Source organism: Tamandua tetradactyla (genome assembly GCF_023851605.1).
Source record: "Tamandua tetradactyla isolate mTamTet1 chromosome 18 unlocalized genomic scaffold, mTamTet1.pri SUPER_18_unloc_1, whole genome shotgun sequence".
NCBI classification, from domain to species: Eukaryota; Metazoa; Chordata; class Mammalia; order Pilosa; family Myrmecophagidae; genus Tamandua; species Tamandua tetradactyla.
The window spans coordinates 2,310,991-2,336,084 of NW_027518250.1; the positions used below are offsets into that span (position 1 = coordinate 2,310,991).

General features: G+C 34.7%; 1 long non-coding RNA gene across 5 annotated transcripts in view; it reads right to left on the reverse strand.

Moving 5' to 3' along the window:
• Nucleotides 1-342: 342 nt before the first annotated feature.
• The window catches only part of LOC143672874 (uncharacterized), a 53,649-nt gene continuing 28,897 nt past the window's right edge, over nucleotides 343-25,094 (reverse strand). For 2 of the 5 annotated variants that reach the window (XR_013170088.1, XR_013170086.1), the window contains 6 exons: nucleotides 16,659-16,865; nucleotides 14,821-14,973; nucleotides 13,693-13,817; nucleotides 11,235-11,286; nucleotides 4,026-4,060; nucleotides 343-1,642 (listed from right to left, as the gene is read on the reverse strand). This is a non-coding gene — a long non-coding RNA (uncharacterized LOC143672874). Of the gene's footprint in view, nucleotides 1,643-4,025; nucleotides 4,061-11,234; nucleotides 11,287-12,845; nucleotides 12,987-13,692; nucleotides 13,818-14,820; nucleotides 14,974-16,658; nucleotides 16,866-25,094 lie in introns of all 5 variants that reach the window. The other 3 variants (XR_013170084.1, XR_013170085.1, XR_013170087.1) reach the window with 2 other exon arrangements.

A 25,094-nucleotide genomic window follows, 5' to 3' on the forward strand; every position in this document is an offset into this window, starting at 1 on the left:
TGAAAATCTCAAGATGCTCACCATACACTTACATATTATATAATAGCCCTAATATTAGAAATTCTCTCAAGATGGTCACTTTCAATCATGAGCAGAGATCTTTACCACTCCCTAATATATTTAGTTATTCAAATAGTCATATGCTGTCTTCTGCCTGTGTCCTGTTTGGAGGTGTATGTGCAGGATATCACAGGACTTGGGGCATAGGGGATTGTAGAGAATGACCTTAGCCCTTCCTGCCTGCCTGCTTTGGCTTCTCAAGGTAACAAGGAGACAGAAGGAGGGTGATGGTGACATGGGTCCCCCAGCTATTTCTGGGTTTCTGCATCACACATGATCAGATCTAGTGAAGTAGTTTTATTCACAGCTTATATTTGAAAGAAACATGACCAAAAAAACTTCAAACATTCAGAGGCTTCTCCCAGTAAGAAAGTGTCAGTGTAAAACAGACATTATCTTGCTCCCTCTCATCCATTACCTTTAGATAAGACTGTGTAGGGGGAATGGGAAAGAGTGGGGGTTATTGGAATTACAGAAGAGAAACATCACACACAGATTCCATAATGGGTAAGATTCACGTAGCTTCATATTTCACAAAGATTTGAAGAAGAATTTGGGGGTAACAACATTTACTCAAGGTCATTGATAAAACTGATTTCATTAAGTATGAATAGTTGTTAGCTGTTCCAAGAGCCCTTTCCCATCTTGCAGGAGGCAAGGAGACCTGTACTTCTGCCTACCTCTGAGTGCATCCTCAGCGGAATGCTACAGCCCTGCAACAGCCTCCTTCCTCCAACTCATAGACTTGAGACTCATCGGGAAAAAAAGACTTACATCTATGCTATACATAGGCACAGAATAGGCAGGAAGTTTCCTCTTCTCCATCCCGGCTCAAAGGAAATTTGACTCTTACTCAATGCCTGTGCTATTCCTGATCTTCTCCTTCTCATCAGTCCTCCAAGTGACCAGACAGCTTGGTGCAAATCATACATATATATGATCAGGTATAGTTAACTTGGTTATCTGGCTATTGCACTCTGATAAGGCTGTGTTTGAGATGTGCATGGAGTGGGGGAGTGTTGAGCAAAGCAATATTCTTGAATCCTGCTTTTCCTATCAAGAGCCCATTGAGAAGGAATAGTAGAAAAAAATTATTAGGTAAATGCAAAGGGAAGGCACACGTGATATTTTAGTTTCAAAAAAGGTATCTTGATGTATCCACAAGAATTCAATTTACCTTTCAGATCTACACCAGGAACTTATTTCCAAACTTGGTAGACACTATCAGATGTCTGGATGTGGCCACATCTTCCTGCCTACTCCCATTCAGGTAGGTTGAGGAAGAGAAACAATTCCCATTGCCATAAGGAAACAGTACCTGGTGAATATTGCACAAATGTGTCCTCAGAGGTTTTGGCTTATTGGATTCCAGTTTGGGTGGTTTGGGTGTAGAAATATGACAGGTGGTGCATATTAGTCTATGATGACTGTACTTTAACTCTGGAAACATCAATGAGGTCTCCCCACTGAGCGGTACCTGAAGAAGGAAGTCACCTCTCCATTGGAGTCTTCAGAGTGGCTGGGGTGATGATTTTACTGGTGGCCAGAAAGTTCAGACAGCCATCACTGGGAAAGATAATTCCTGTGGGACCAGAAAGAACACCTTAAGAAAAATGAAGCAGAAAATGAAAAGAAGGTTTAGTGAACACTAAGTGGAAGAAAGAGAATGAGGAAGAGCCTTTAAAGGCTGATTTTTTAAAAAGATGATTTAAATAAAACTCATAAAATTATTTGCTAAACAAAATAATTCTATAAAGTAAAGATGAAATAAAGGCATTTTCAGATAAAGGCAGGAGTTTATACTATTCATAAGCATCCAGCTTGTATTTAAAAACAAAGGATGTTTTTCAAGATGGAAGGAAATAACAACAGAAACTTGGTTCTTCACAAAGATATGATAATGACAGATATGTGTGAGACAGCAAACGTTTTTTCAAATTTTTTCTCTGAATCTCTTTAATGAACACCTGATTGCTTTAAAAACCACAATAAAAATAAGACATTTGTAAAATGGAGTTGTCTCATAGAAAAAAGTTAAGGTGCAATAAAAGAAGTGATAACAACGGGGATACATAGAAGCATGCTATGCTGCTGAAAGTAGTTTACATTCAGGAAGTAGAAAAAAGTGTAAAATGAATTTCTATACAAATTCTAACATAGAATTTGATAAGTTAAAGATACATTTTGTTAACCAAAGGGCAATCACTAACAATTAATTATAATAAAATGTAGATCTATAAAATCAGTAGGGGAACTAAGACAAAAAGAAATTTGTAAAAGCTATTCTACATACAACAACCACAGGCAGGAAATTACTAACAAAGGAATGAACAGAAGAAAAATTGCAAAAGATAAAGCTAAGTATAGATTTAAGCATAACTGCACAAATAATAAAATAATGTAGGCATTGATATATGATAAATGTATAAATACAATAAATAAAAATGCACTAGGGTGGTACGAATGTGGCTCAGAGACAAAATTCTCACCTGTCATGCCAAAGACCTGGGTTCAATTCCCAGAGCCTGCCCATACCAAAAAAAAGAGAAAGCACTAAAATACTTCTATCAAAAGGTATAGGTGCTTTTGTGATATAAAAGCAAGATGGTCTTAGGATACTGCAAAACAAAATATATAAAGATGTACATGATATGAAAGTAAAGCAATAAAAATGGTTTCATGTAAACCATAAGCATTAGCCAGAATGGACGCATGAAATAGTAAAATAAATTTTAAGTAAAGTAAGGTTTAACCACATATAAAGGGTGAAGCTCACCACAATGAAAATCAAATTCTTCAGGGGACACTGATATAAAAAAGTTGTATGCACTCAATCTCAATCACAGGACATCAGACACATTAAGTTAAAATAGAGCCATCTAGTGGTAGAAATAGACAAATCAACAGTCATACTGAAATATTTTAACACTACTACCCAGGAATTCATACAAATTTTAACAGAAATCAACCAAGATATAGAAGATATTGACATATCCATCAGACAACTTCACCAGAATATTTACAGGAAACAAATACTGATAAATTCAGAATACAGATTCTTTTCAAGTGCCAAGCAACATTTACCAAGATTAATCATATACTGAATCATAGAACAAGTAGTCCTTTATTTATAAGATTTGAACTTATGCAGCTTGTAATCTCTGATTGAAAGGGACTTAACTTAGATATCAATAATATTAAAGTATCTGAAAATTCCCTTACATTTAGAAATTGGACACACACAACACACTCACACAGACATACACAAATGGGGAGGAAGAAATGAAAAGAGAAATTAGAAAATACTTTGAATTACATTATAATGAAAAATCCCTATTTCAAAGTTGGCGGGATATAGTTATTGAAGCACTTTTGGGAAAATGTTAGTTTATGTAGTCTGTATTGCAAAAGAAATAGTTTTGATAGCAATGACTCATGTTCCCACTTTAAGAATCTAGAATAAAATGAACAAATTACATGAAGTAAGTAGAAAGAGGAAAGACAATATATAAGAAAATATGTCAGTGAAAAAGTAAAAGACAACCAAACATTTTAGAAGTCAGGACTGGATATTTTAAAAATATTACTGACTGGATAAGACATCACCAAGACTAATCAAAATAAAGAGAAAATATAAAAATTAGCAATGATGGGAATGAACCAGAAGGTATTGAAACAGATATTCAAATAGCAAGTGTATATATTATGAATAACTTCATGCCAATTTTATACAAATATATTTGAAAACAAAGAAAAGGAACCAATTAGTTATAAAACAATAGATTGAAATTAAGATAAGACAAAACAGAATGTCAGTATGTATAGCCATCTGTATTAAATTATTTTCATTTTCAAAGATCTTCCCACCAAAAAACTAAATGCCCAGAGATTTGCACAGAAAAATATAAAACACTAAAAAAAATCCAATTAAAAATGCCCAGGAAATAGAAAAATGATCACAGCACCTAGCTAATTTTATGAGTCCAGCTGATGCCAAAACCTAGAGGGAGAATACAAGGAAAGAGAATTAGAAACCAGTGTCATCAAGAACACAGTCATAAAAATATCAAGCAAAATATTAACACAATGCTTCCAACAATATATAGTTATAAAAAGTGTTGTCATGAGACTTTTATGACAAAAATGAGATGTTAGATTAACATTAAAAATTCAGTAAAATTCATACCCTCTATATCATATCATATTTTCTCCACAGCTGAAGAAAAAAAATTGACAAAATTAAAACACATTCATGATCAAGTTTTACAGTGAGACAGGTATAGGAAGAAACTTCCACAATTTAATAAAAAATATTAATGAAAACTACATGTAATAAATATTCTGAAAAGGAAAATAGTTTGAAGACTTTCCCCTTAACTTAAGCAACAGGGCAAGAAATTTGCCCTTATTCCATTATTCAAAAAAAATATCAACTATGGTATGGTATCTTACAGATTGCCAAGATTCCCAGAGAACTTTTGGGGAGACTCTGAAGTTAAATTATTTTAAGCAATAAGATTAAGGTGCTATTCATCTTTTCCTCTCTAGTGATATTTAGTAGTGGTGGAAATGCAATTGGAGGTAAACCTGTTTAAATCCTAGGCAAACCATAGCACTGGCACCAAAATGTAGGAGTCTATGCATTCTTCACTGTCAAACACTTGAATGCATTTATCTCTAATTTCTTCTTTTCTGCATGTTTGTTTTGGGGTGCATGGTCTGAATTAAATTCACTTTTAAAGAGGTTAATTCTCTAGAATGGCTTCAATGAAGCAGTAGAAAACTAATTATTTTATTAAGTTTTGTGCTATAAGTAGGCACATTTTTAAATGTCCTGACCAGCAAAATGGAAAGTAAATGAAACATAAACACTTTCTACTGCACATAAAATAATAATGGATATCTAAATGAAAAGCATATATATGGTTGCTTAAATTGAAAGCTGAATTAACCCCTTCTGCTCTGTATGATAAAACATTTCTACTTGAAAGATCTACTTGCACAAAGGCAGAGATATTTAAATGAAGCTAATTGAACTAGTTTAACCTCAGAATCTTCTAGTTCCAGCCATGTCTATGTGAACTACACCTGATGTCAAGTAGGTAGCTTCTGAGGCCTCTCATTGTCATGCCCACTGGGGTGGGCCCATGGGGACCTGTGAGCTGCTTAGCTGGTGGGAGCCCAGGGAGGCCAGAAGAAGTGGTCTCTGGCAGCAGGATCTCCCTAAGCTGCCCCTTGTAAAGAAGAACCACAAGACCACATTGCTTACACTTGCAAAAAAGGAGGGCACTCCTAATTCTGCCTTAGTACATGTCCACAGAAGAAGGGCTGAGGGAATCCCCACACCTAGGTAAGAGGACCTCTGCCTTGGGCAGAGATTTCCTGACACCCTCTGTTCCACCATCCCCCAGGCATTGAAAAAACAGGGACTCTGGTTAAGAGGAACCTCAGCCCTCAATAAAAGAAGAGGGAATCTTGTGATTTTAGACTGTTTGGGGCACAAAAAATCCAGCAGGGAGCAGAAAGGCCACCTCACACCATCACAAGGAGGTCCAGTTCCTGAGATGTGCCCACAGCCAAAGAGAAACAACACTCAGGTCTTGGGGTCCCTCATCTGTCATCTTCATTTGGGACATTGATTCTACATCACAGGGCAGGCCTAGTGGGGACAGGGGCTTCAGAAAAGAGGAACTGCAGCCCAAAGACATGTGCATGTTGTCAAAGATGCAAAGTGTTTATTTTATTTGCCTGAAGCACCCTCAGCAAGCTGTTTCCAAGAGCCTTATGCAAGTCATACAATTTGTCAAGGCTCTTCTGCAGGGGTGCCAATTCTGAGTGAAAGGTCCTTCCCTCATGCAGGGAATTTACTTATGTGGGCACTGAGAGGCTTTTGGAGAAAGAAAAGAATCAAGGTGTAGGAAGAGCTCTTGAAACTAGCAAAAGGAAGCACAGCCACTAGGATTTACCCACACCTGGAGGAAATGAATCCTCATTTCCTGGGCTCCCTGGCTCTTGTCTCCTCAGCATGAAATATCTGGTCACAGGCAAAGGGCAGTTCCAGCTCCAGTGAGTAATGGGGCATCTGCAAACAACAAAGATGTCCCCCAAAACAGGTGCATTCTGAAGAAAACCCAAAATGCTTGTTTTATTCTCTTGATGCATACCCCAGGAAATTACTTCCAGGAGACCCAGGCAGGTTCTTCAATTTGTAAAGGCTCTGCTGGAGAGGTGACAAAACCTGAATGTGTCCTCATTCCCTTGAAGGAGAATAATCACAATATGTTCTTCTTTTAAGCCACTATTTTTTGTGATAATTTGCTATTCATCAATCAACTGATACTCCAAACACTCAATGAAATAAACAAGAGACCAATACTCCATTCCTTTCCATCTCAGAAATGTCCTATTTCCATTTTTCTTAATCAGAGCATTTGAATTTTCCCTCATAATTCTTGTTTTACTTTGTGAATGGGAAATGAGTCAACCTTCAGCCTTTCCCTTAAATCATGTCCACTTTAAATCATATTTAGCAGTAATTTCTCAAAGTTTTTGACAGGTTATAATTTTTTTAAAGAGTATTTGTGAAATACTTTATCTTTCAAGTTTTTTTCCAAATAGAACATTGCAGATTTTCACTTTTATTATTTTTTTAATGAGAAGAGAGTTGGACACAGGACTTGCAGGGATATTTGTTTCTGAGCTGTTGGAAGACATTCTTCAAGACTCTCAATTAATCCCACATTTAGATTTAAAGTCACCTGCGATTCACATAATGATATTATGTTCAGTATAAGCAAACATATATCTATATAAGTAATAAAAAATTAAAAAAAATCACAACCTGGTCTGAAATACACATTCCTATATCTATTTCTAAACACTGCTGCCCCTTTCTGTGGAGGAAGGGGACACTATGATCCTGGGTCTAGCTGCTTCCTTATCAACAAATATTTATAAGGTCATGCACTGCCCATTTTTCTGCTCTTTGGCACTAGAAAGTTTTATGACTTGAAATATTTCAATATTGCTCCATTCAAAGCTTTTTTATAATTAGTGTTTCTTAATATAGATATATCCATATTTTAGTAATTTTAGGCCTTTTAATGAAATGCAACTAATACGTGGTCCAAAATCCAAAGTGCAATTATGAAAGTCAAATCCATCAAATAACTTCTCACATCCAAACATACGATAATCTGTTTACTGTTACCTAGTATTCAGACTTAAAATAGATGAACACAACATATTTTGGTTGCAAAAATGATATATGAGCTCTTGCTTTCATTGAATAATGTCATTATGTAGAAACTATTAATGTACAAGGATATCTATGTTTATAGAAATTTTGCCAACAAAAAACAAAAACACTTCATACTATAATCTCTAGGACCTGTGAATGAGATTATCACACCCAGAGAATAAAGGGGTTTTTGCCCATGTAATTATGGTAATTAATTAATTTTGAATTAATCAGAAGGGAGATTATGTGGGTGCACAGATCTAATCACATAAACCTTTTGAAACCAGGAAATTGACTCCACTGTAAGTAGAAGAAATCAGAGAGAGTGGAAGGGTCAGGAGAATTCGACATACTATTAAAAAGATTAAAAGATTGGGAGGCCATAGGTTTAAGAACATGAAAACGATTTGGAGAATTCAGTGATTCCTGTCTGACAGCCAGTGAGGAAAAGGGGACCGCAAACCTACATTGGCAAATTCAGTAAAGAACAGGATTCTGCAAACATTCTGAATGAAGGAAGTGGAGTCAGATCCCCAAGATAAGAGAACTCAGGCCAAACAACACTTTGATTTTAGGTTTGTCAGAATTGAAACACTGAATGCAACCCAGCCTCTCCAATTTCTCACTTACAGAATTCTAAACTAATGTATGGGTTTTGTTTTAAGACTTTAATTTTTCTAAAATTTTGTGGCAGTAATGGAAAAGTAATACAGATATTTCAAATGAGGTGTCTTTCTTGATAGAATCTAAATAACATGTAAGGATTGAGTAAAGGCCCCTACTCAGATGAAATTCAACTTTTACCCTGAGAAACTGAATTGATAGGAAATCACATCATCTGAAAAAATAGCAATATAAGAATTAAATATTAGAAATTAATAAATGTACATTCTAATTGCCTTTGTTTGCATACCAGTTAAAAATTATTAGCAAGTATAATCTTAAAGAAGAATAATCTTCATAGGTTTAGATAATTTATACTGAAAATCAAATATTGATACTACAAAGTTAGTATAAGACAGAATAAGGAGAAAAAGAGGGTCTAAAGTTCTTAGAATAGTTAGTGGGAGATTGAAGAGACATGTGTAAAAGAGACTCATGTGCTATAGCAAGTTGCATGTAAGGATGATTGCAACATGATCTGAATTCAGGAAAATCACTGGCATTATGCTCCATATTCCACATTCAATTTGGCATAATGACTGGAGTTATAGGATTTAGAAAGAAAAGTCTTTCAAACACCTAGAGGCTTATCATTATGCAGCATGGCATGATCCAGAGTTCCAGGGCAGAACTTCCATATTATTCATGAAAAATTGAACACAGGGATGGGTTGACTTTAGGTAAGATTTTGGTTATAGATCATTACAAACAGAAATATAGAATAAGGGCCTAAAGAATAAATAACTAAAGAAACCACATTTTAGAATGATAATCACATGTTGGAGTGTGAATGGAGAATATCCCCTAAGAAACACACCCAAACATGAGCCTGGCCAATGCCAAGTAACAAGAAAAGGAAGTAGACCATTCAGGGATGGTATGAGCATGGAGAGAACTCATCCTACCATGCAGTCTTTCTGAAACAGCTGAAAACTGAAGATATTAATTCAAACACTAAGGAACATCTTCCACTGGTACATTGAAAGAAATGATAGCAACACAAATCCAGATCAACTGTGGACCAGATTCATTCAATCCTGTACACAAATTGCCTATGAAGAGGCCTGTGCATTTCCAGACATAAACACTACTCACTTCATCATCTACTGTACTGCACAAAAAATTTTTGAGGCTCTCAAAAAAACAAAAGCAACAGGAAACAAAATAATCTAGAAAAAACAGACTAAGGGATAAAAAAGCTATCAGATTTAGTATTTACCTTAAATAATTGAATAAAATGTTAAACAATCTGCAGAAAGTGAAGACAATATGCATGAACAGATAAAGATTTCCAGAAAATAAGTGGAGACTGCTAGAAGCAAGAGTCAAAAGGAAATGTTGCCAATAAAAATACAGTAGTAGAGCTGAGGGCTGAAGATAGAACAAGTGAAGTTGAAGAGATGTCAATGCAAATTAATACTCTGAAATATGAAGAGAAAAATCAGTGATAAAATAGAATGTATAATCAAGTGATCAAATGGACACACACACACACACATATATATATACACATTTATATATAATTAGAAATTAAGAGTGAGAAAGAGAAAAGAGAGCAGAAGTTGTGTTTAATTGATAATTGCCAAGAAACTAAAAATATGAGGAAAGAATTCAAGCTACAGATAAAAAATGGAGTTCAAAGCAATATAAACATCAAAAATATACACACACGCACATATTCATATACTCCTTCAGGCAGCTGAAAACAAAGATAAATGGAAAATTCTGAAGGCAGTCAGATTTGAGATAATTAACATAGAAAACTCAAAATAACAAAAAACAGAAGATTTTTTAGGAGAAAACCAACCAACCACAATGAAATTGAGTGACATGGAGTACTGGAGGAAACTTCTGCTAAGTTTTAATTTTTAGTCAGCATTAATGTCCTTCACAAATAAAAACTAAGGCATTTTTAGATGAACAAAGTTTAGAAAGTTAATTGCCTGAAGTCATGCAATAGAAAGAATGACATAGAAGTTTCCAACCTATAATATGTTACAATAGAGAAATTTAGATCTATGCTAGGAATTGGATAGTTCCTGTGATGATAAAGATTTAAGCAAATATAAAATGTATTTTTCCAATTTTTAACCACTTTTAAATATAATTGACATTTTATAGAAAAAATGATTTTTTGGTTTTTATCATGTGAATTAAAATATACAAAAGCAAGAGCACAAAAGAGGGAGAAATATATTGGAGCTACACTGCTGTAAATTCATTGAATACTAGTATGACATTTGTAAGTAAACTGTGATATGTAAAACCTAGAGCAAGCAGAAAATATTGTAAAAAAATAATTGACTAGTAAGTTTATAATGGAAATGAAATCAAATCATAAAAAAGAAAATTTAAATTCAGGCAGAAAAAGGGAAAATAGGGGGAAAGAATACATGGAAAAAATGGAAAACAACTACCAAGGTGATATGTTTATAATGAAACTTATCAATAGTTATATTATATATAATTAGCCTGAGTATCTTAATTAAAAGACAGTGATTTTCAGTTGGCAGTAAAAACAAGATGCTTTGATTTCTGGAAAAATCCCATTTTAATATAAAGTTGAATAAACTAAAAATAAACAAAGAGAAAAAGAGAAAAAAATAATCAGAAGAAAGCTGGAAAGCTATATCAGTATCAGACAATGTAGGCTTAGATCAGGGAGAATTATGAGATGATAAAGGATGTTAAATAATGAAAAAACTTTGAATTCCCCAAGGTGACAGAATAGTCTTAATTGCTTAATGCACCTAAGAATAGAACGTCAAAATATACAAAGTATACCTGTTTGGTAGAACCAAAGGAGGGAACTACAACAATTCTGGTTATAATTTGAGACAACATTCAGCTTTCAGCAGTTTAAACAATAGACAGAAAATCAATCAGGATACAGAGGTCCAAAAATAATCAACTAAATTGAATTAATATTTGTAGACTACTCTTCCCATCAACAGCAAACTACACATTCTTTTCAATTACAAGGAGTTTCTATATATACCTTGCCCAGGTTCCCCTATAATTAAGATCTTACATCACAATGGAATATTTGTCACAATTAAAAAACCAACATTACTACATTATTACTAACTGAACTCTACACCCGATTTAGATTTCACCAGATTCTCCACTAATGCCTTTTTCCTGTTCCAGGAATATCTCAGGTAAGACATCACATTGCATTTAATTGTCACATCCCCTCAGACTCTGCTGGTATATAACAGTTTCTTTGTATTTCCTTGTTTGTTATTATCATGACTTTTTTGGGACTTACTTGTCAGGTATTTTGTAGAATGTGCCTCACTTTGGGTTTGTCTGATGTATTCCTTTTGGAAAGAGAAAAGTGATAACCCCTTTTAGTCCAGTCAGTTCAGAGATATATGCCATCAATATGACTTATCACTCATGATGTTAACCATGTTCCCCTGGCCAAGAAAGGTCAGCCAGTTTCTGCCACTGTAAGGGTACTATTTTATCATGCACCATTTTTTTGAAGCAAGTCAGTATACACAGCCCAAAAGCAAGGGAGGAGAGAATAAAGCCTTATTTCCTAGAGGGTCATTATCTATGTAAATTACTTGGCTTTCTCTATAAGCAAAATGTGTCTCTTTGTCATATGCATTTAAATATTTAACAATGCATTTATATCACTATGGAGTAAAAAATGGTAGCATTTTACTTTGTGTTTAATCTCATTATTACATATTATGTTCATACATCATTGATAATTATTGATAAAATGTTAATAACTGAAATTTATTGAGTGGTCAAGTATAATTTAGTCTCTTTCCATCTCCCCAGGGAGGTTCCTCAGGCCAATTTCCCAACTGATCAGGCTTTGTTTGGGGGGAAGTTTTTCTAGTCAGTAGAAAATTCATACTCTATCCCCTCCAAAGATGCAAATCTCTTTAATATATGCATGCACTTAGACATTTTCTATTAATCATGATGCAGGTAATCCTCTGAGAAGCATGGTTTCTTTTCATCATGATTATGGATCTGTATCATTCCCTAATACATGCATGTCTTTGAATAGTCATGTGCTGTTTTCAGACTCTCTTGTGTTTGGAAATATACCTTCAGACTCTCCTGGTACTTTGGGTTTAGAGAGTGAATCTGACCTCTTAAGCTCTTACTGAGGGACTGCTTAGCTTCTCACAAGTGACCAATGGTGGGGAGGTGGGTGACAGTGGTGTTGCACTCACACCAATTTTAATTTCACATTGTACCTGCTCAGAAGCTCAATTCCTTAAAAAAATTATACTACATTTAAGAAAAAATATGATGCAATAGCCCCATTGTAGCAGGAAGTCTTCCCCCTCTTTCTGGTCTAGCTGTGCTTTCTGTGGAAAATCCCCAAACCCCCTCTTCTTGCAGGCAAGCTAGAAAAGACATATTCCTGGGATAGAAACCTCCTCCCCTAGGCTTCAGGAACTGGTGAAGCTGCATGTAGGCAAGATAATATATACCTGGGGTGGGGGGCCCTACCTTAAATGTTCAGCTTTGGCCCATTCTCAACTTAAATCAGCCAATTGTTTACCTTGTCTTTAACATGTCATACAGTCTATAAATCTAAGGTTGCCTTTTGTTTGGGGCTCAGACTTTCAGAGGCTACTTGGCTTAGCCTTATGGCCATAAAAAATAGAACCTGCTTCTCAAAACTATGGCTCCTTAGTCTCAGCCTATTCTAACTTCATGGAACTTTCCTGGAGACCGGAGGCTTCATTCCTGGTTTCCACATTACACTATGACAGTGATTTTTCTAGTGAGGAAAGGATCTAAATAAACCAGACTTTCTCTTGCTCTTTCACATACTTTTACTTTATCCATGTGTCTGTAGGGGTGAGGGGCAGAAAGGAGTGAGAATATTGGGATTAGAGATTACCCATTCTGCTTCCAGAGTGGATAAGATTCAAGAAGCTTCTTATTTCACAAATGCCATGAGGACACAAAGTCATTTGGGCACTGATGAAGGGTAAATTGGGCAGTTTTCCTGTTGTGGATCCTGTGTTGAATGTTGTGGGGCCTAAAAACAAAGACACATGCTATGTGAGTATCTGCCATTTCTGAGGTTTAACTTGGAACTTGACAACAAGGCTTCCCCACTAAGTGGCAACTTGTGGAAAGGAAGGGCTTCTTCATGGAGACTCTTCACATTAACTGGCTTGATTATATTGTCACAGATTAAATGAATTAGCCATTTGTCACTGGTGAAAGTATTCTCTGTACATCCACATGGGCCACCTTGGAAAGAGTAAAGCACAGAATGAAGATGAGGGTGGAGATATCATGAGTAAAGAGAGGAAAAAAATGAAGTAAGGAGGATCAGGAAAGCCTCCATAAACAATCATTAGCATGCACACATACACAGAACACACACTCATTCTCTCTCTCCACCTGGTGCAGGATTCATCTCATCAAAGATGATTAAGGCTCTCAAATGTATTTTGGTGTCATCTCTGCAGAGTTTATATGGGGTCTTGGTTTAAGCCCAAGAAGAATGGGCCTTAGCATACCTAGCATCAGCCAGCATTGTCCACCCTGTGAAAGGGAAGTTTTGTGCCTTCCTTCTAAAATAAACTATAACCCCATTGGATCTCAGCAGCACTATGTGGAATATTACCAGTGGGGTTGGTTGGCCACTTGTGTTTATTTTATATTTGGTGGAAACATGTGATTCTCCCTTAGGCATATCTATACCATTTTAACCACAGGTCTGTCCTGAAGCTCACCTTGACAGAATAATTAGGGCTCATGTCATCACTACTCAGCAACATGAATCAAAAGCAACTGAAGGTGCCAGATGGGTCTTCATCTTCTTCCACATCCACATATTCAGCATCAAAACTCTGACAGCCTAAGGGAAGCAGACACAAGAAAAGAAAATATCAAAGGGAGCAACATCAACAACAAAGGTGGAAAATATGGTATTGCATCCCCATGATAGATCTATTTGAAAGAGCCCCTAGATCAATCTAATGTGCTCCCACAGGAATTTTCTCTAGAAGGAAGGAGAAGTTGTGATGTCCTGTCCCTTATAATTTACCTGAGGCTTTCTTTAGTCTTTATTTTCCTTCATGGTTCTATAGCATTTGTTACTATTGAAACTCACTTTTTATTTCCTCATCCCTTTACTATTGAGAAGCTACACTTGTTTTTCTCCTATATTTCTTTTTCTATTAGATAAATTGTTAGTTTACAGAAAAATCAAGCAAAAAATGCAGAATTCTCACATATCACCTCTCTATTAACACCTTGTATTTGTGTGGTATGTTTGTTTTAATTGATGAGAGCACATTATTATAACTGTACCAACAATCTGAAGGTACTATTAAGTAGCCCATGGTTTAACTCAGACTTCATTGTTGGTGCTGTGTAATTCCTTGGATTTTCTCCTATATTTCTAATATTCTTCTGACTATAAGCTTTTAAGTCACCATTTTTACACGTGCCTAAATTCCTGTATGAAGTACATAGAAAGACCATATCTCCTATAGAAAGAGAGCAAACTACTGGCTAGGAAAATTAAAGAAATGTCTACAGGCTAGAAAGATTCATGTTCCCTCTTAATAATATATAAAACAATATAGACCATTCTCCCTTTTATTTTATTCTCACAACTTAAAGTTCATTGAGGATAAGTTACTCAGTAAGTGAGAAATCTAGACCTAGAAAACACAACAGATTTGTGTTCCAGTCACAACTTTTCCATCTACTCAGTGGTTAAAAACTTCCAACAATGCAACAAACAAATCAAGAAAATTTTTAAAGGTAAATTAAAAAAAACTTCCAACAATGGGTTAAGTGTCTGCACTGGAGTCTTGAAGCAATGCATAGCTGGCCTCCAGATCTTTACCTACCTGGATATGAAGTAATCAGACAGGATTCAAACAGAAAATAGATGACTTCTCAAAGGCAAGGTAACTGAAGAGCCAATAGATCCTATATTTTCATTCCATTTTTAGTACATTTCCCCTTGACCAGACTCTTGTCTATATGGACAAGTCAGATAGCTGCAAAAGGAGAAACATTCATTGGCTGAATATTATGAATCATCTTGGCAGCAAGATGAATTGCTGTTGCACAACAAAAATTTCTCAAATAGAACTTGAGAACTTGAAGTATGCACAGCTACAACAGCATCATTCATGGTGTATGGAATTGTGCTCGAGTAAGTTTCTCAAACATAGACTATTACAGGAAAAGGTATTTCTGGAGTTACTGGACACCAAGTCTTACACCACATGCCTCAATACCAGATTTAATAAATTCATTTGAATAAGTTAACAGCTTCAGGTGAATTGGCCACATTTCTCTCTGGACTACAGAAATCTCCCTAGAGCTAGGACCCTTCAAAGGGACTAAGATTCCTGAGGAGATAGAAAGACAGCCATACCTGAAAGAGAACAAATGACCATATGATTGGAGGGAACAAAAGAATTTATTCATGATCTTGAAAGATGGGTGCTAAATTTAAAAATGATGACTGGCACTCCAAGCAACAGAATGTCACAGGCTTCACACGCTAAGCTTAATACACAGGTTCCTCCACTATTTCTCCACTTAGTGGATACTGCAGGCATTACAGATAGTGTAACTAATTCAAATTTTCTGCTGAAGGTCCCCAGTTTTTGTGTTAACTCATCAGGACTGAGTTTGTCAAGCCTGGTACATTCCAAAGAAAAGACTCTTCAAGATTGATATTTGTTTGGCCAGATCTTGAGAGATAAATTCTGATCTTTTAGAATGTTCTGCCAGATAAAAGGGTTTTTGTATGCCTGAGGCTTTGGGCCATAGTGTACCAGTGCGACCAATCAAGTTTAGGCAAAGCTCTTGATTTATGATGAACTTCTGAGTACCTGAGGTCAGTCATGCAGGCAGTGCCTGCTTACATAAAGGATCTCCAATAACACCCACAGACACCAAGACTCCTGTGAGTTTCACTGGTTATCAATACTTCATACATATTTTCCCACAATATTGATGGGAAAGTTATGTGCAACTCCATTCATCTCCACTGGGAAGTTTGCAACTTGTTTCTCCTGTACTTTGCCCATCCACCTTTTTCTTTTGTTGATGATAATCTATATCATTTCACTGTAATAACCATAAATGTGAGTTTACAGTTTCTGAGCCATGTGAGCCCTTCTAGTGAACCATCAAGTCTGAGGGTTGTTTTGGAGATCCCTTGTCAATCCTTGCATTAAACCATGGTCTGAGCTTAAATACTTGTTCCTTTAAAAAATAAATCAGTCTACTAGTCATAGGCTTGCATAAATAAGGACAGGCAGCTTACTTAACTTTTCTAATCTTTTTAAAGATAAACAAATTAGTTAATTTTTTCTTGCAGAATGTTTATCAAACTTTTATTAATGTTCAAGTATACAGGGAAGCAAATTGAAAACAAGATTCCTACTTCTCTTTGAACTTAGAATCAAATGTCGAAGTCAGAGATTGAGAAAATGTACACTTCAACCTAAAATATGCTAAGTAAAGTATTGAAGAAATTAAAATAGTTTATATTAGCAGATTTCTTCAGTAAATTGAATAGTTACATATCTCTAATTCAAAAGACAACATTATCACTTTGGTGTAAGGTGTATAAACAACAGTGAAAATCAGTCTCAATTCTTCTCTCTGCACTACTTATACAAATACCTCACATTAGTGCTTCTTCTTTACAGTTCTATTATTTTACCTTCATGAATGAGCTAGTTCTCCAAATGTCTGGCAAAATACAAATGTACTTCTTTTGAGGGGCATCTTTGAACCTCAGCCTGGATCATAACAGCTTTTTTCCAATGATTTCAGTTCCTGAAGTCCAGCAGACTTCAGTTCACACTGAATTTCTTGCATTGTAAATTCCTTTTGAGGAATTTTGTGGCTTTTACTTCCAGAGAAAATTCTTTTTAGGAAAAACATAAATCATTTTAGAGATGGATAAAGTACCTGTTTGCTATTTTTCCTCTTAGAAAGTTTCCTGACCCTAAAATAAGTCTGAATACATATTCCCTAAAGATCAACTCTGTAAATTACTGGCCAATCTTCATGAGGCTATAAAAGACCTCCATGTAACATCCAAGAACAGGGTAGGCTTATTTTCCCATAACTGAGAAGAACAACTACATTCTTCCTGAAACAAAGATGTTTCCCTAAAACGTGTTTAATTTAAATTTCAAATTGAATATATAAAAATGAGAAGCCATAAAACAAACAAAAAATATATCACTCGTGATATATCTACCACTAATTATAAATGGTTAGGTGTTGTCACATATGCTTCACATTACACACACACACACACACCATCATGACAGATACATATAAAGTTTTTTGTGTTCTATTTTATTTTTCCCACTTTTGTATCCTCTCCAGTGTATCTTTTCAGTGTATATTCTTGTCACTTTCTAATATATATGTACTTATAAAAACTATGCCAGCCTCAAAGGATAAATATTGTATGATTTCATTTATATGAAATAACTAGTATATGCAAATTCACAAAGACAGATAATGGAGTACAGGTTACCCAGGGCAGCAGGGAGTAATAATGAGGGATTAATGCATAATGAATGTAAGGTTCTGCTTTGGATGATGGATGGTGATGGTGACAGCTCAGTGGTGTTAATGTGATTAAAACCAATGAATTGTGTGTGTAGGAGTGATTGAGATGGGAAATTCCATACTGTATATAAAAAAGAGACCTAAATTAAAATGACTGTGAAATGATATATGTGATCCTTAACTGGATCTAATAATGGAAGGAAACTGCCCAACAGAGCATTTTTGGGACAACTGAAAAAATTAGAATATAGACTATATGCTTTATATGAATGCTAAATGTCTTGAGCTTGAAAACTTTACCTAATGTGATTGTATAAGTGAATAACCTATGCTTTTAGGACATATATATGCAAGTTTTAAGTGGTAAAGAGAATGATGTATGAAACATACTCTATAGTGTTTGGAAAATTGATAAGTAGGTAGGTAAATAGATAGATAGATAGATGAAAGATAGAGAGGAAGAGAGAGAGAGATAAATACAGGGCTGAGTATGAAAGGAAAAAGAGGGAGGGAAGAGGGGAGAGGGAGAGTGAGAGAGAGAAAATATTAAAAGTTCTTAACCCTGTGTTTTTAAGTGGGAGTTATACTGAAGTTCTATGCATTGTTTTTGTATTATTGTTGAAACTTCTTAAAAGCTCTTTAAAAAGTTAAAACATAATGAAATGATGCAAGTAGTATTTTAAAATATAGAAGTTGATGACTACAAGAGCTAAACGTTTGAAGAAGCTACCTCTGGAAATCCAGACTTAAGAAGTAAATGAGGATATGAAACTACTGGGTTATATTGTTTTTTATTTACTTTTTTTTAAGAAATACTTGATTTCTAAACAGATTACTCCAAAAAATGATAAAAGTTAATTTAAAAATAACAAGTAGCCCCCACAAGTATTTGGTGAGAATTTTATTTTAAAAATTGTACACTCAAATAAGACAAAATCTAATTTTTTAAAAAGAACACTATTTATGATTTAAACATACTTTAAGAAGACCAGATAGTCTGACATGCTCTCATGCTTGAAAACATCCCAAAGCTCCATTATTTAGAGTGAACCCCATTTGAAAAACATTGCAGAGTTCTCAGTATAGTAAAGCAAACCAATCTTCAATGAATAACAATGACCAATACAACAAAATCATCACCAAAAGGAAAATCACAACGTTAAACTTACAACTGAAACTAGAATGAAAATGTCACATTAAAGCCAGGGTTGTCCTGTAAGTGTGCCCAACCCATAATCCCAGAATTTTTCTGGATATCAACCCACTGAGAAATAGCCATTTGATCTGACAAATTGTGTTCTAAACCTGACTCCAGCCCATGCTTAGACACATATTCAGCAAATAACTTCAATAGCAGAGAGAGAGACTTAGGAAAATCTGTGGCCTGCCCAGGTAAACCAAAGCAAAACCAGTCAGTTTATGTAGGAAGTTGTGGGAAATTGATAATTAATATCAATAATCATCCTTAGTAATATCTTTCACCTACCACTCATGAAAGTCAGACACTTGATTTATAACATATTTTCAGGGTGAAACCTCAATGGAAGAAATATCATTAAAAAGGATCCAATTTGTAGTGTGCTATCACCTAGGAGAAACCAATTCAAATCACCTAAGTGTAGACTTCTGAAGATTGCTAAAATTACAAAGTTAAAACATATAGTTCATAGTTATATTCAACAAATAGGTAAGGAAATGGTTTTCCCTGAGCAAGAGACAAATGAATCTATAGAAAGCTGCAGAAGATGGATACAGAGTGTACACTCTGAACACACAAAAATTGGTATGTGAATTAAGGACTTTAAAAGTGTTTAAATACAATCATCAGTTTTAAGAAGTACAATAAATTAACTTATTTTAGTCACACCATAGGGGGACCAAAGTACAGGAAAGAAAGAGACTAATGTAGTCACAACAATGGAAACCAGACAAGCCACTATGGTCTCTTCAAAAAAGTTAACAATAAATATTTTTTCAGTTAAAATTGTTTAACAAACACAATCAGCTTTCAAGCATGCAACCTGAATTCTGAAAAGTTGACAACAATGGTGATAAAGTTTTAAAATTCCTGCATAAAATAGAAGGGAATAAGATAAAAGAGCCAAACCATATGACATTATTTCCCACCAAAAATAAATAACAAGGTAGTATGAACAACTCCCAAAATACAAGAAATAGGACAAAATGCCAGTCAATATTCACCAATAGTTCCTCTTATCTGTGTCTGTGCAAGAAGAAGCAGAGGGACACCACTGAGCCTTAGATAAGCCTTAGAACAAGAATCAATAGGTGTTAACTTGAAATCAAATCATGGCCAGCATGCCCCTAATCACAAGGAAATGTGGCAAGGTAGATATAAACTCAAAGTAAAGAAGACAGCACTATAGAGATACAGAGAAATTATCCAACATGAGGAAAAATGAATCTTATATATGCAGAAAATGAATGAAGGAAATACTGAAACAAATAATGTGGAAAATTTTCCTGAATGAGAAGCAAAGCCTAACTTTCAAATCAAGTGATACAGTGTAGATAAGGAAGATTGTCAGCAAATGATTGCATTGAATCAGAAGTGGTCTCATTATTGAACTTTTATATTTATGAAGGAGCTTTTCAGACACCTGGAAGAAAAAGCAATTCTGCTATGAAGGGAAATCAGAAATTTAACCATCAATATTTAACCCCAGATGTCAATGCATCCAAGTTTAAAACTTACTGAGGTTTATGATTGATTTTTTTGGCATGGGCAGGCACCTGGAATCCAGCATCCCAGCATGGCAGGTGAGAATTCTGTCACTGAACCACCAACACACTGCCCCAAGAAAACTTTCTGAGGAAAGTATATCCTAATTCTATTCTCAATCAAATTTTTATTCTAGTGTGAAGACAATAAGCAAACATTTAGAAACATTGTGACAAAATTGCTAAGAATTGTAAATCACACGTTCCAGCTTAAAAAACTATTTCTGAAATATGAAAATGTTCATTAAGTCAAATATCCCAGAAATAAAATTGTAGAAGGAAAGAGCAGGAAAGATTAAGGAATACTTAACATAATGAAGATTTTAGATCTTAAAGTCAAATCTGGTGACTCTATTCACAGTTGGGTGTGTGTGCCAGTGTCTATGTGTGTCTATGTTTAATGTTGAAAGTAGCATGTCAATCTTAAATAAATAAGATCCTTTACAAAATAAATAATGTATTAATTCAATGAAAATCTCAGCTCACCACTTTGGGGTAGATCCTGGCATCATTACTGAGGTTACTAGGAAGAATAAATATGATCACAGTCCTCAAGGGCAAATGAGTTGTGTGTGTGTGTGTGTGTGTGTGTGTGTGTGTGTGTGTGGTGAGTGGAGGATTCCTTTGAATTTTTTGCACATAAGATCTTGTCATAGGCAATGAAAAATAGTTTACTTCTTCCTTTTCCATTATGATGCCTTCTTTTCCCTTGTCTGAATTCCCTACCTATAATCTCCAACACTATGTGGAATAAATATGGTCACAGTACTCCAGAGCACATGAGTGGATAGAGAAATTGGAGTTACAAGTGCTAATGCATACTATATAAAGACATAGTATGTAATAAATATGTTATTTGAAAGGCCATATTTTGTCTGAATTGTGACATAATGTTGGGATTTACAAAGTAGAGAAAGAATAGAATACTTTTTTATTAATTGATATCAATGTTTGAACATCTGCTGTGAATCCAAAATTATCCTAAGTACTTTATATACTGTATCATCCATCTATCTATAGATAGATATATACTTTCCTACTTATCTACCCATTTATCATTCTCCTTACAGCAAAACTATGAAGGAAAATTATTTGCCCATTTTTTAAATAGAATGGAGGAAAGAACCTGAAAAAAATAATTGCAGCAAGTTTACAGTTAATAAATGGGTAACTATAATTCAAATCCAGAATTAGCTGTCTCCAAACCCACTTGTAAGGTAATACTGCACATTGAATATGAAAAAATGAGTTTACCTTTGGACTAACAGTGTATATTTGTATGGGTGTTACTTCAGATATAGTTATAGACTTTTTCAGTATTAATATCACATCTGGCCAAGTACCCATAAAAGATGATAAGGCTAAGCTAGATGAAGGTTAAGGTTTCAGAATTGGGAATAAAGACCAGATGTGATGTTTCTCTCTCTTTCTCTCTTGATACTCACTTCAGTGATTGCTATTCATAATCACAGTACATAAATTTGATTTGGAAGATAAAATGAAATATAGAGGAAAAAGTGAACCATAGAAAGTCTTTGTATGGACCTAGTTGTCATCTTAAATTCATTAATATGCTTACATTTTATGAAATTCATAGAGATATGAATTTCTGTCTTCATACAGTATCATAAGAAATCTATAATTACTGGGTATGGAAAAGATTTCCTATAACCTCCATAGTCTTGTAGAGGGACATCAACAATAATAACCACACATAAAACTTTATTTTCATCATCTCATACAGGACCTTTTGTTGGCCATTCCCAAGACCAGCTCCACTTGGAGATCCTCCCAAAGAACTTATGAGATTCAACATAAGGGATTCACTCCTGGCTAAGATTTATTATAGCAAAGTAGAAATATACATAGCTGCCTCATAAGGGAAAATGACACAGACAACATGTGCAGGAATCCCTTGGCAGGCCTCCTTGTGATTTCTTCCTCCCATGAGAGGGTAAGGAGAGTGCATCATCTTGGAAACAAAAATACAGCAATATGTGTAGGATATTTCTACCCTGAGAAGTCCACTGAAGACTCAGTTTCCAGGGTCTTTATAGGAAGCTGGCCATATAGATACCTTCTTCCTGTATGTATGCAAATCCCAGGCGCTCAGGATGAAGCAAGTTTCTACATAAACCATATTTTTTGTACAAATGGTTTAGGCCCAGCAAGCCACACTTGTATGGAAAAGTTTTATATATGAGTGTTCAGACCTGTTCACATATGATGTTGCCAGAGAGAGCCAAGGGCCCACCTTGCAAGCAGGCCTTTCTAAGGACAGCCTCTCAGGCCTATGTGCAAACTCTTTTCTGCACAAGTCTCAATTTCTACCTAGATATTCTTGATTAAGTACGAGCAGTTCATATGGTTTTCACAAGTTCACTCAGATGTTGTGACATCATCTATGTACTCTAGCTTCTTAAACTTATCCTCCCACTCCCCCAACTATAGTATCCATGTACTATGTTACAGTTAGCATCTGATAAATGATAAAGAACTGACAAAGAGGCTGAAAGCTGTGAATATCTTCAAAGAAATCATGAATACCCATCAACCTAAATTTCCGTGCTTGGCTAAACTTCTTGCATGAGTATGCATGAAATAAAAGATATTTCTGACTGAAATAATTTACCACTTTTACAGGTTGTTCTCCAGAAAACTTAACCAAATAAGAAGTTGATGCAAATAGTGATTGAATAGAGGTATTCAGATATTTGTATTAACTCAATAAATAATGGTTGCAAATTAAATTAAAACAATGACTAGTTTTTTAAAAATATGTAAGTTGCTTCATAAAAGAAATACAGAAAATTGAAAATGACATAAGACATTCTATGGCCATTTCATTTTCAGAAAGAATAATATAGAAATTGGGTTCATTTTTTTCTTTGTAAATTTATTTAATTAAAAAAAGCAAAATGAACCAAAATTTAAAAAGTGCCATTATGATGTTCATAAATAGCTTATGAGTGCATAGCTTCTAAACTAGAAGCATGCAAAGGGCATTAAATAAAATTTCAGCAAACAGAACAAAAGATGTTATCAAATGCCTAGTACACTTTTCTCTCAAGAAAGAAGGGTCTTGTTATTTGAAGGATTGATGATTGTCCGGCAATAAGAGCAAACAACTGCTATTTATATCCTCTTCTCTGTATAAAAAATACCAAAATTCCCCCCAAATAACTTAATGCTGCTATCCCAAATACAGTGACAGACACCATCTTCCCTCCTTAGAGTAAGTGACTCAAATGTCATTCATTTATTGTGCCAGTTTCAAGTTTTGGAGCTTTAATTTGTCAGCTTTGTATTTCTAATTGTGCTTTTCTTCTGTTTAGTTTTAAGTTGTCATCATATAGGGTTCAAGAATCTATGTTAAAATAGTAATATTTACATGCAAATGATAAGATTCATGAATCTGAAGGAAAATATACTTCAGCATATATGAATAAGTTGGCCACACTCAATATCTATGGGAATCTTTAACACATTTTCCTCTTTGAAGAATAAAACAGACAAAAGAAATATACAGAATGTAAATTTATGCATAAACTATATATAAAGGATTAAACATAAGTCATTTTAAGACATACATATTAAATTCTGATCTTTGGCACTGCTATGTGTTCCACAAATTGATCACACATTAGAACAATGATAGTTGATATGTCAAATATGTTACAGATGTGTCCAAATATCAGTTCTATAAGCCATCTGGTAAGGCAAGTGACCAGTCTCATCTCTTTTTCCTGGTGATGCACACAGTCATAATTTATTATGTATGCCACAATGGGAAATTGAGGGGAATTAACATTGTGAACTTTAAGCAAATTCCAAAAGAGTAATTGTTCAGGCTGTATTAACTAACTGAAGTATAATAAAAAATGAAATGACTATATTTTTTCAATCCTAGACTTTACAAATCTTCACAATTTAAAATTTCCAAAATTAAATTGTCTTAATCATTTAGAAGTAGATATAACTTTAACACAGGGTAGCAAGTTATAATATTGTAAGTTATAATTCTGCTTGTCTGTGCATTCCACCCAATAAATATTTAACTTTGTTATTAATAAAGCTCTTTAAATAGGTTAAAAATGGAACTCTTTATGGTAGTCCATTCAATTTGGAATTTAAAGTAGTAATACATAGGATTTAAAAAGGAGATTCTGAAAATTAGTTTTGTGAGTCTTAACTAACCAGTGATGTACAGTCTATGAAAGAAAAAAATATTGCAACAAGAATTTTAAAAGGACTGCCAGGTTGCATGAAATTCCCTTGAGCTGGGCTAGGGAATGCATTTCTCTAATTCAGAAAAAAGGTGTTCAGAGAGATAGAGCTAAGAATCTGATATGTTTCCTTCTGTAAACTGGAATAAAAGTGTGAGAGTCATAATAAACTGATTTCTTATGTACATCTGAGAAACCTAGGGAATATATACTGTTTTGATAATGAAGCAAGTGGATGCTTATTTCTAAACAGATGGAAACTGAAGTGTCAAGAGTTCTCTTGGCCAAAGGTCGCATGAGTGTTCGTTAGCCACATATGACCATATAAAAAAGAATTGGCCTGCAATTGTCTTAGAGGCAAACTGCCAGTACCTACAGGTTGAGAATGCTGCTTGGGAGACCAACTGGAGGATATGTGTTGGAAATTGAATCATGTTCCATACAAAGACATATTGAAGTCCTACTCTTGTTCCTGTGGGTATGAACTCATTGGTAAATAGTAACTTTAAAAATGTTTGGTTAAAATGAGGCCAAAGTGAATGAGGGCAGACCTTTATCTAATATAACTGAAGCAAATTATGAGCAAAGGAAATTGAACACAG